The following is an 11292-nucleotide window of genomic DNA, read 5'->3' as shown; positions in this document are numbered from 1 at the left end:
GAGGACAGAGAGAGAGTGAGGAACAGAGAGAGAGAGATATATAAAGACAGAGTGAAGGACTGAGAGAGAGAGAGACAGAGAGAGAGGGAGGGAACATGGGGGGAGGAGGGAAAGACAGAGAGAGAGAAGAGAGATATAATAAGACAGAGTGAGGATTGAGAGAGAGGAGAGAGAGAGGACAGAGAGAGAGGGAAGGGAACAGGGGGAGGAGGGAAAGACAGAGAGAGAGAGATATAATAAGACAGAGTGAGGATAGAGAGAAGAGATATATAATAAGACAGAGTGAGGACTGAGAGAGAGAGAGGACAGAGAGAGAGAGATATAATAAGACAGCGTGAGGATAGAGAGAGAGAGATATAAATAAGACAGAGTGAGGACAGAGAGAGAGAGGACAGAGAGAGAGAGATAATAAGACAGAGTGAGGACAGAGAGAGAGAGATATAATAAGACAGAGTGAGGATAGAGAGAGATATATATAATAGACAGAGTGAGGACAGAGAGAGAGAGAGAGGACAGAGAGAGATATATATAATAAGACAGAGTGAGGACAGATGAGAGAGAGATATAATAAGACAGAGTGAGGACAGAGAGAGAGAGAGAGAGAGAGGACAGAGAGAGAGATATAATAAGACAGAGTGAGGATAGAGAGAGAGAGATATAATAAGACAGAGTGAGGACAGAGAGAGAGAGAGGACAGAGAGAGAGATAATAATAAGACAGAGTGAGGACAGAGAGAGAGATATAATAGACAGAGTGAGGATAGAGAGAGAGAGATATAATAAGACAGAGTGAGGACATAGAGAGAGAGGACAGCGATAGATAGATATAATAAGACAGCGTGAGGACAGAGAGAGAGAGATATAATAAGACAGAGTGAGGACAGAGAGAGAGAGAGGACAGAGAGAGAGATATAATAAGACAGAGTGAGGATTGAGAGAGAGAGATATAATAAGACAGAGTGAGGACAGAGAGAGAGTGAGGACTGAGAGAGAGATATATAATAAGACAGATTGAGGATTGAGAGAGAGAGATATGATAAGACAGAGTGAGGATTGAGAGAGAGAGATATAATAAGACAGAGTGAGGACAGCGAGAGAGAGAGAGGACAGAGAGAGAGAGATATATAAGACAGAGTGAGGATTGAGAGAGAGATATATAATAAGACAGATTGAGGATTGAGAGAGAGAGATATGATAAGACAGAGTGAGGATTGAGAGAGAGAGATATAATAAGACAGAGTGAGGACAGCGAGAGAGAGAGAGGACAGAGAGAGAGATATAATAAGACAGAGTGAGGATTGAGAGAGAGAGATATAATAAGACATAGTGAGGATTGAGAGAGAGATATATAATAAGACAGAGTGAGGACTGGGAGAGAGAGAGGACAGAGAGAGAATGAGATAATAAGACAGAGTGAGGACTGAGAGAGAGAGAGGACAGAGAGAGAGGGAAGGGAACAGGGGGAGGAGGGAAAGACAGAGAGAGAGAGATATAATAAGACAGAGTGAGGATTGAGAGAGAGAGAGGACAGAGAGAGAGGGAAGGGAACATGGGGAGGAGGGAAAGACAGAGAGAGAGATATATAATAAGACAGAGTGAGGATTGAGAGAGAGAGAGGACAGAGAGAGACGGAAGGGAACAGGGGGGAGGAGGGAAAGACAGAGAGAGATATATAATAAGACAGAGTGAGGACAGAGAGAGAGAGAGGACAGGGAGAGAGGGAAGGGAACAGGGGAAGAGGAAAGACAGAGAGAGAGAGAGATATAATAAGACAGAGTGAGGATTGAGAGAGAGAGAGGACAGAGAGAGAGGGAAGGGAACAGGGGGAGGAGGGAAAGACAGAGAGAGAGAGAGAGATAATAAGACAGAGTGAGGATTGAGAGAGAGAGAGAGGACAGAGAGAGAGGGAGGGAACAGGGGGAGGAGGGAAAGACAGAGAGAGAGAGATATAATAAGACAGAGTGAGGATTGAGAGAGAGAGAGGACAGAGAGAGAGGGAAGGGAACAGGGGGAGGAGGGAAAGACGAGTGAGAGAGATATAATAAGACAGAGTGAGGATTGAGAGAGAGGACAGAGAGAGAGGGAGGGAACAGAGGGAGGAGGGAAAGACAGAGAGAGAGCGAGAAAGAGAGTAAAGAGAGAATCTGATTGATATCTCATTCTTTAATCATGGGCGTAACGCTCTCGAATCCCTCCCTACAATGACACCCAGAAGTAATATGGGAAATGGTCACACTCAAAATGGTGGCTTTCTTTCTCCATTCCACAATGTAACTCCGCCATGTCAGCATGGGCCGCTTTGTTGCAGATATACAAGACAATCTAGGGAAGAGTTCAGCCTAGTAAAAACGAGTCAACAAACAACGAGGACGTGGATTATCCATTTTACATCCCTCTCGCTCGCTCGCTCCCTCCCTCCCTCCCTCCCTCCCTCTGGAAATTGTTAATCCATTATGTGGAAGCTGCGGGTGACCGCCTTCCACCGGAAACAATTTCATACACAGCTAATTTACATTTGTCAGCTCTTTTTGATCTCTGGCATTAGCTGTATTTCATTATTTCTATCATCTCTTCAATTACAGGTAGGGCTGAGGTGCAGAGAGAGAGAGAAACAGAGAGAGAGAGAGAGAGAGAGAGAGAGAGAGAGAGAGAGAGAGAGAGAGAGAGAGAGAGAGAGAGAGAGAGAAACAGAGAGAGAGAGAGAGAGAGAGAAACAGAGAGAGAGAGAGAGAGGGAAACAGAGAGAGAGAGGGAAACAGAGAGAGAGAGAGAGAGAGAGAGAGAGAGAGAGAGAGAGAGAGAGAGAGAATACCATACAACCGACCATGTATTCACCCTGCACACCCTAATTGACAACCAAACAAACCAAAGGCAAAGTCTTCTCATCATTTGTTGATTTCAAAAAAGCCTTCGACTCAATTTGGCATGAGGATCTGCTATACAAATTGATGGAAAGTGGTGTTGGGGGTAAAACATACAACATTATAAAATCCATGAACACAAACAACAATTGTGTGGTTAAAATAGGCAAAAAACACACACATTTCTTCCCACAGGGCCGTGGGGAGAGACAGGGAAGCAGCTTAAGCCCCACCCTCTTCAACATATATATCAACGAATTGGCTCGGGCACTAGAAAACTCTGCAGCACCCGGCCTCACCCTTCTAGAATCTGAAGTCAAATGTCTACTGTTTGCTGATGATCTGGTGCTTCTGTCACCAACCAAGAAGGGCTTACAGCAGCACCTAGATGTTCTGCACAGATTCTACCGTACCTGAGCTGTGGTGTTCCAAAAAAGGTCCAGTCGCCAGGACCACAAATACAAATTCCAGACACCATTGCCCTAGAGCACACAAAAAACGACACATTTCTTGGCCTAAACATCAGCGCCAAAGGTAACTTTCACAAAACTGTGAACGATCTGAGAGACAAGGCAAGAAGGGCATTCTATGCCATCAAAAGAAACATAAAATTCAAAATACCGATTAGGATCTGGCTAAAAATACTTGAATCAGTCATAGAACCCATTGCCCTTTATGGTTGCGAGGTCTAGGGTACGCTCACCAACCAAGATTTCACAAAATGGGACAAACACCAAATTGAGACTCTGCATGCAAAAATATCCTCAGTGTACAACGTCGAACACCAAATAATTAATGCAAAGCAGAATTATGCCGATACCCACAAAATCTATAAAAGAGCCATTGAATTCTACAACTACCTAAAAGGAAGCGATTCCCAAACCTTCCATAACATAGCTATCACCTACAGAGAGATGAACCTGGAGAAGAGTCCCCTAAGCAAGCTGGTCCTGGGGCTCTGTTCACAAACACAAACACACCCCACAGAGCCCCAGGACAGCAGCACAATTAGACCCAACCAAATCATGAGAAAACAAAAAGATAACTACTTGACACATTGGAAAGAATTAACAAAAAAAATAAATGCACAAACTAGAATGCTATTGGGCCCTAAACAGAGAGTACACAGTGGCAGAATACCTGACCACTGTGACTGACCCAAACTTAAGGAAAGCTTTGACTATATACAGACTCAGTGAGCATAGCCTTGCTATTGAGAAAGGCCGCCGTAGGCAGACATGGCTCTCAAGAGAAGATAGGGCACAGTGGGGCAAAAAAGTATTTAGTCAGCCACCAATTGTGCAAGTTCTCCCACTTAAAAAGATGAGAGAGGCCTGTAATTTTCATCATAGGTACACTTCAACTATGACAGACAAAATTTGAAAAAAATGACAGAAATTATTTATGAATTTATTTGCAAATTATGGTGGAAAATAAGTATTTGGTCAATAACAAAAGTTTATCTCAATACTTTGTTATATACCCTTTGTTGGCAATGACAGAGGCCAAATGTTTCCTGTAAGTTTTCACAAGGTTTTCACACACTGTTGCTGGTATTTTGGCCCATTCCTCCATGCAAATCTCCTCTAGAGCAGTGATGTTTTGGGGCTGTTGCTGGGCATCACAGTCTTTCAACTCCCTCCAAAGATTTTCTATGGGGTTGAGATCTGGAGAGTGGCTAGGCCACTCCAGGACCTTGAAATACTTCTTACAAAGCCACTCCTTCGTTGCCCGGGCAGTGTGTTTGGGATCATTGTCATGCTGAAAGACCCAGCCAAGTTTAATCTTCAATACCCTTGCTGATGGAAGGAGGTTTTCACTCAAAATCTCACGATACATGGCCCCATTCATTCTTTCCTTTACACGGTTCAGTCGTCCTGGTCCCTTTGCAGAAAAACAGCCCCAAAGCATGACGTTTCCACCCCCATGCTTCACAGTAGGTATGGTGTTCTTTGGATGCAACTCAGCATTCTTTGTCCCCCAAACACGTCGAGTTGAGTTTTTACCCGCTAAAGATTCTACAGTCATGCTACCAGTATTTTCTACTACAGTACACACCCACGTCTCTATTTGAGGCACAGCTCATGATCTTGTTTTACAGTAATGCATAGTACGTACTCACAGGTTAATAACATTGTTTTCATAGACCTCAGCTTGAGAATTGTCTTATCAAAATTATACATACCGGAAAAAAGTACATACCAGAAAAAAATAGAAGGTTAAATTGGCTATGTATACCGCAATGTTAAATAGCTCAGAACGAAAAATCATTTTTACGAACATGACACACAAGTGCACACACACATCGCACGCATGCACACACACACTTGCGCACACACACACGTGAGATGTATTTTGGGGTGCAGATGCTCCTTTTGCTTGTGGGAGGAGATTATCCCACACAAAAAAAGTGATTACATGGTTGAATGAGCAGGATATTAAAACATGATAATCTTTCATCAGAGCTCAGGTGGGAACAATCATGGTTAGATGTTGCTGCAATTACACCAACAACAAACTGAGGCAAAGAGCATATCTAGCCCGAGTAGCAGAAAATAAACTGCATTTGATGACAGGGTTGTTGTCCTGAGTAGAATTGTCCTCCTCTCTATTTTGTATATAAGCCAATACAGTATTTTGTGTTTGAAGACTGGCAGACTGTCACGCCCTGACCATAGTGAGCCATTGTTTCTCCATGGTGTAGTAGGTCAGGGCGTGACTAGGGGGTGATCTAGTATATCTATGTCTATGTTGTGTTCTAGTGTATTTTTCTATGCTGGTGTTGTGTATGATTCCCAATTAGAGGCAGTTGGTAATCGTTGTCTCTAATTGGGGACCATATTTAAGTAGTTATTTTTCCCACCTGTGTTGGTGGGATTTTGTTTATGTGTAGTTGCCTGTGAGCACTCCATTGTCGTCATGTTTCGTTTATAGTTTTTACGCGTTTCCATTAATAAACATCAGTCCGATAATTCTTACGACGAACACGACAGAGACAAATTGTGCCTATTTTTCTAAATGCTACAACAGAATATTATAACAGGAGATATCTCTACCCTGTCTGTCTGTCTGACTCTCATTCTCTCTGTCTCTCTCTTTTTCACTGTCTCTCTCTCTATCTCTCTTTCTCACTCTCTTTCTGCCTCTCTCTCTGTCTCTCTCTCTAGTCTCTCTCTCTCTCTCTTTAGTCTCTCTCTCTGTAGTCTCTCTCTCTGTAGTCTCTCTCAATTCAATTCAAGGGCTTTATTGGCATGGGAAACATGTGTTAACATTTCCAAAGAAAGTGAGATAGTGAATATATAAAGTGAAATAAACAATAAAAATTAGCAGTAAACATTACACATACAGAAGTTTCAAAACAATAAAGACATTAAAAATGTCATATTATATATATATATACAGTGTTTTAACAATGTACAAATGGTTAAAGGACACAAGATAAAATAAATAAGCATAAATATGGGTTGTATTTACAATGGTGTTTGTTCTTCACTGGTTGACCTTTTCTCGTGGCAACAGGTCACAAATCTTGCTGCTGTGATGGCACACTGTGGAATTTCACCCAGTAGATATGGGAGTTTATCAAAATTGGATTTGTTTTTGAATTCTTTGTGGATCTGTGTAATCTGAGGGAAATATGTCTCTCTAATATGGTCATACATTGGGCAGGAGGTTAGGAAGTGCAGCTCAGTTTCCACCTAATTTTGTGGGCAGTGAGCAGATAGCCTGTCTTCTCTTGAGAGCCATGTCTGCCTACGGCGGCCTTTCTCAATAGCAAGGCTATGCTCACTGAGTCTGTACATAGTCAAAGCTTTCCTTAAGTTTGGGTCAGTCACAGCGGTCAGGTATTCTGCCGCTGTGTACTCTCTGTGTAGGGCCAAATAGCATTCTAGTTTGTGCTGTTTTTTGTTAATTCTTTCCGATGTGTCAAGTAATTATCTTTTGTTTTCTCATGATTTGGTTGGGTCTAATTGTGCTGCTGTCCTGGGGCTCTGTAGGGTGTGTTTGTGTTTGTGAACAGAGCCCCAGGACCAGCTTGCTTAGGGGACTCCTCTCCAGGTTCATCTCTCTGTAGGTGATGACTTTGTTATGGCAGGTTTGGGAATCACTTCCTTTTAGGTGGTTGTAGAATTTAACAGCTTTTTTCTGGATTTTGATAATTAGTGGGTATCGGCCTAATTCTGCTCTGCATTCATTATTTGGTGTTCTACGTTGTACACAGAGGATATTTTTGCAGAATTCTGCGTGCAGAGTCTCAATTTGGTGTTTGTCCCATTTTGTGAAGTCTTGGTTGGTGAGCGGACCCCAGACCTCACAACCATAAAGGGCAATGGGCTCTATGACTGATTCAAGTATTTTTTGCCAAATCCTAATTGGTATGTTGACATTTATGTTCCTTTTGATGGCATAGAATGCCCTTCTTGCCTTGTCTCTCAGATCGTTCACAGCTTTGTGGAAGTTACCTGTGGCGCTGATGTTTAGGTCAAGGTATGTATAGTTTTTTTGTGTGCTCTAGGGCAACAGTGTCTAGATGGAATTTGTATTTGTGGTCCTGGTGACTGGACCTTTTTTGTAACACCATTATTTTGGTCTTACTGACATTTACTGTCAGGGCCCAGGTCTGACAGAATCTGTGCATAAGATCTAGGTGCTGCTGTAGGCCCTCCTTGGTTGGTGACAGAAGCACCAGATCATCAGCAAACAGCAGACATTTGGCTTCGGATTCTAGTAGGGTGAGGCCGGGTGCTGCAGACTTTTCTAGTGCCAGCGCCAATTCGTTGATACATATGTTGAAGAGGGTGGGGCTTAAGCTGCATCCCTGTCTCACCCCATGACCCTGTGTGAAGAAACTTGTGTTTTTTTTGACAATTTTAACCGCACAATTGTTGTTTGTGTACATGGATTTTATAATGTCGTATGTTTTACCCCCAACACCACTTTCCATCAGTTTGTATAGCAGACCCTCTTGCCAAATTGAGTCGAAGGCTTTTTTGAAATCAACAAAGCATGAGAAGAATTTGCCTTTGTTTTGGTTTGTTTGGTTGTCAATTAGGGTGTGCAGGGTGAATACATGGTCTGTTGTATGGCATTCTCTCTCTCTCTCTCTCTCTCTCTCTGTTTCCCTCTCTCTCTCTCTCTGTCTCTGTTTCTCTGTCTCTGTTGACATATGCTCAGTACATTGTTTTCATTGAGGAAATGTACGAGTCTGCTGTTAATGATAATGCAGAGGATTTTCCCAAGGTTACTGTTGACGCATATTCCACGCTAGTTATTGGGGTCAAATTTGTCTCTACTTTTGTGGATTGGGGTGATCAGTCCTTGGTTCCAAATATTGGGGAAGATGCCAGAGCTAAGGATGATGTTAAGTTTTAGTATAGCCAATTGGAATTTGTTGTCTGTATATTTGATCATTTCATTGAGGATACCATCAACACCACAGGCCTTTTTGGGTTGGAGGGTTTTTACTTTGTCCTGTAACTCATTCAATGTAATTGGAGAATCCAGTGGGTTCTGGTCGTCTTTAATAGTTGATTCTAAGATCTGTGTTTGATCATGTATATGTTTTTGCTCTTTATTATTTGTTATAGAGCCAAAAAGATTGGAGAAGTAGTTTACCCATACATCTCCATTTTGGATAGATAATTCTTCGTGTTGTTGTTTGTTTAGTGTTTTCCAATTTTCCCAGAAGTGGTTAGAGTCTATGGATTCTTCAATTACATTGAGCTGATTTCTGACATGCTGTTCCTTCCTTTTCCGTAGTGTATTTCTGTATTGTTTTAGTGATTCACCATAGTGAAGGCGTAGACTCAGGTTTTCCGGGTCTCTATGTTTTTGGTTGGATAGGTTTCTCAATTTCTTTCTTAGATTTTTGCATTCTTCATCAAACCATTTGTCATTGTTGTTCATTTTCTTCGGTTTTCTATTTGAGATTTTTAGATTGAATAGGGAAGCTGAGAGGTCAAATATACTGTTAAGATTTTCTACTGCCAAGTTTACACCTTCACTATTACAGTGGAACATTTTACCCAGGAAATTGTCTAAAAGGGATTGAATTTGTTGTTGCCTAATAGTTTTTGGTAGGCTTCCAAACTGCATTCCTTCCATCTATAGCATTTCTTAATGTTACTCAGTTCCTTTGGCTTTGATGCCTCATGATTGAGTATTGCTCTGTTTAAGTAGACTGTGATTTTGCTGTGGTCTGATAGGGGTGTCAGTGGGCTGACTGTGAACGCTCTGAGAGACTCTGGGTTGAGGACAGTGATAAAGTAGTCTACAGTACTACTGCCAAGAGATGAGCTATATGTGTACCTACCATAGGAGTCCCCTCGAAGCCTACCATTGACTATGTACATACCCAGCGTGCGACAGAGCTGCAGGAGTTGTGACCCATTTTTTTTGTTGGATATTTTGTCATAGTCTCTCTCTCTCTCTCTCTCTCTCTCTCTCTCTCTCCTCCCCCCCCCCCAAAAAAAAAAGAGAGAGTGAAAAGAAACAACACAAAGCATCAAAGGGGAGCCAAAAGAGGGGGGTATGCCTCTCCTCTCGTCTCATCTACTCTCCTCTCCTCTCCTCTCCTCTCCTCTCCTCTCCTCTCATATCATCCCCTCTCCTCTCCTTTCATCCCCTCTCCTCTCCTCTCCTCTCCTCTCCTCTCCTCTCCTCTCCTCTCCTCTCCTCTCCTCTCCTCTCCTCTCCTCTCATCTCATCTACTCGTCTCATCTACTCTCCTCTTGTCTCCTCTCCTCTCATCCCCTCTCCTCTCCTCTCGTCTACTCTCGTCTCCTCTCGTCTCGTCTCATCTCCTCTCCTCCTTCTCATACGTTTCTCATACACAGCGAAAATAAATACATTTTAGCAGATGAAGGGAGGAGAAGATGAGAGGATAGAAGGGTTTCGAAACGAGGAAACGAGATGAGAGCGAGCCAAGATGGAGCAGAGATAACAATCACTAATTTCAGTGCTCAGGCGGATTTCCATCTGTCACCAGGCTTGACCAATGGAGTGTCCCGATGTCGGAACCAAACGACTTTGCGGAATGGAGTGAGGGAGGAAATAGGGAGGAAAGAGAGATGATGAAGGGAATGAAGGATGGAGGGGAGGAAGAGGGGGGAGCCCATATTCTCATTGGCTGGGGTGTGGGAATTATCAGTTGCCATTTTGACTCCATCTATGGCGTGTGCAGGCAGCAAAGAGAATAGCCACCGTCAGAGATACCATATATTCAGTTACAATATAATACAAAATAAAAATGTTTATTGTAACATACACCAGACAGGTGCAGTGTAATGTGTTGTTTTACAGGGTCAGCCATAGTAGTATGATAGGTGCAGTGAAATGTGTTGCTTTACAGGGTCAGCCATAGTAGTATGATAGGTGCAGTGTAATGTGTTGTTTTACAGGGTCAGCCATAGTAGTATGGTAGGTGCAGTGTAATGTTTTGTTTTACAGGGTCAGCCATAGTAGTATGGTAGGTGCAGTGAAATGTGTTGTTTTACAGGGTCAGCCATAGTAGTATGGTAGGTGCAGTGAAATGTGTTGTTTTACAGGGTCAGCTATAGTAGTATGATAGGTGCAGTGAAATGTGTTGTTTTACAGGGTCAGCTATAGTAGTATGACACCTCTGGAGCAAATTAGGGTTAAGTACCTTGCTCCAAGGCACATCGGCAGATTTTTCACCTTGTCGGCTCACATATTCAAACTTGCAACCTTTTGGTTAGTGGCCCAATGCACTAACCGCTAGGCTACCATAACAGCTCAGAGAGACACATCAGGGTTCAGAGGTGTCTCCATGGTAACTCCCTGCTTAAATAAAGGCCAAATAAATATAATCTTTCCCATACATATTTATTTTTTAAATAAATAACAATATCCACACTTCTGACTACCAACCAGGCCTTTTCCCCCGAGGCTGCTATAGCTACTTCATCCAGAGGAGAGAGTTCCAGGGAGAGGAGAGGAGGGGGGGGGGTGAATCTCTCCAGCGCCTGGTGCCTTCTGTCTGGGGTGGCGGTGCAGGCACAACTCCCCGAAGCATGACAGGCCTTGGGTCCCGGGAGACTTCTCATTTACTCTCCAACATAATACGGTGTTATTGGTCGTTATCTCTGCTGTCAGCACCTGTGTAGATACCTAATGAAGGGCCAGCCGATGCCTCCGCTCCCTCTGCCGCTACACTACCGTACAGCCACAGCGGCACTGCAATTTCTCAGCTGAGCAGCCGCCCCCTTGGAGATGGAAAAACGGTTGGCTGCATAAGGTGACAGAATAGTAGGAGAGGGGGAGAGGGGGAGAGGGGGGAGGAGAGGGGGAGAGGGGGAGAGGGGTAGGAGAGGGGGAGGAGAGGGGTAGGAGAGGGGGAGAGTGGGAGGAGAGGGGTAGGAGAGGGGGAGAGGGGGAGGAGAGGGGGAGGAGAGGGGGAGGAGGGGGGGCGG

General features: G+C 43.5%; 1 protein-coding gene across 1 annotated transcript in view; it reads right to left on the bottom strand.

Annotated features, from left to right (window-relative positions):
* LOC109878620 (neurexin-3a-like) overlaps window positions 1–11292 on the bottom strand; it is a 665512-nt gene that overhangs the window by 545344 nt on the left and 108876 nt on the right. The gene's annotated exons all lie outside the window — the stretch shown is intronic.

This window comes from Oncorhynchus kisutch, linkage group LG14 (genome assembly GCF_002021735.2).
Source record: "Oncorhynchus kisutch isolate 150728-3 linkage group LG14, Okis_V2, whole genome shotgun sequence".
Lineage (NCBI taxonomy): Eukaryota > Metazoa > Chordata > Actinopteri > Salmoniformes > Salmonidae > Oncorhynchus > Oncorhynchus kisutch.
This window is presented reverse-complemented; position numbering and strand designations above follow the sequence as displayed.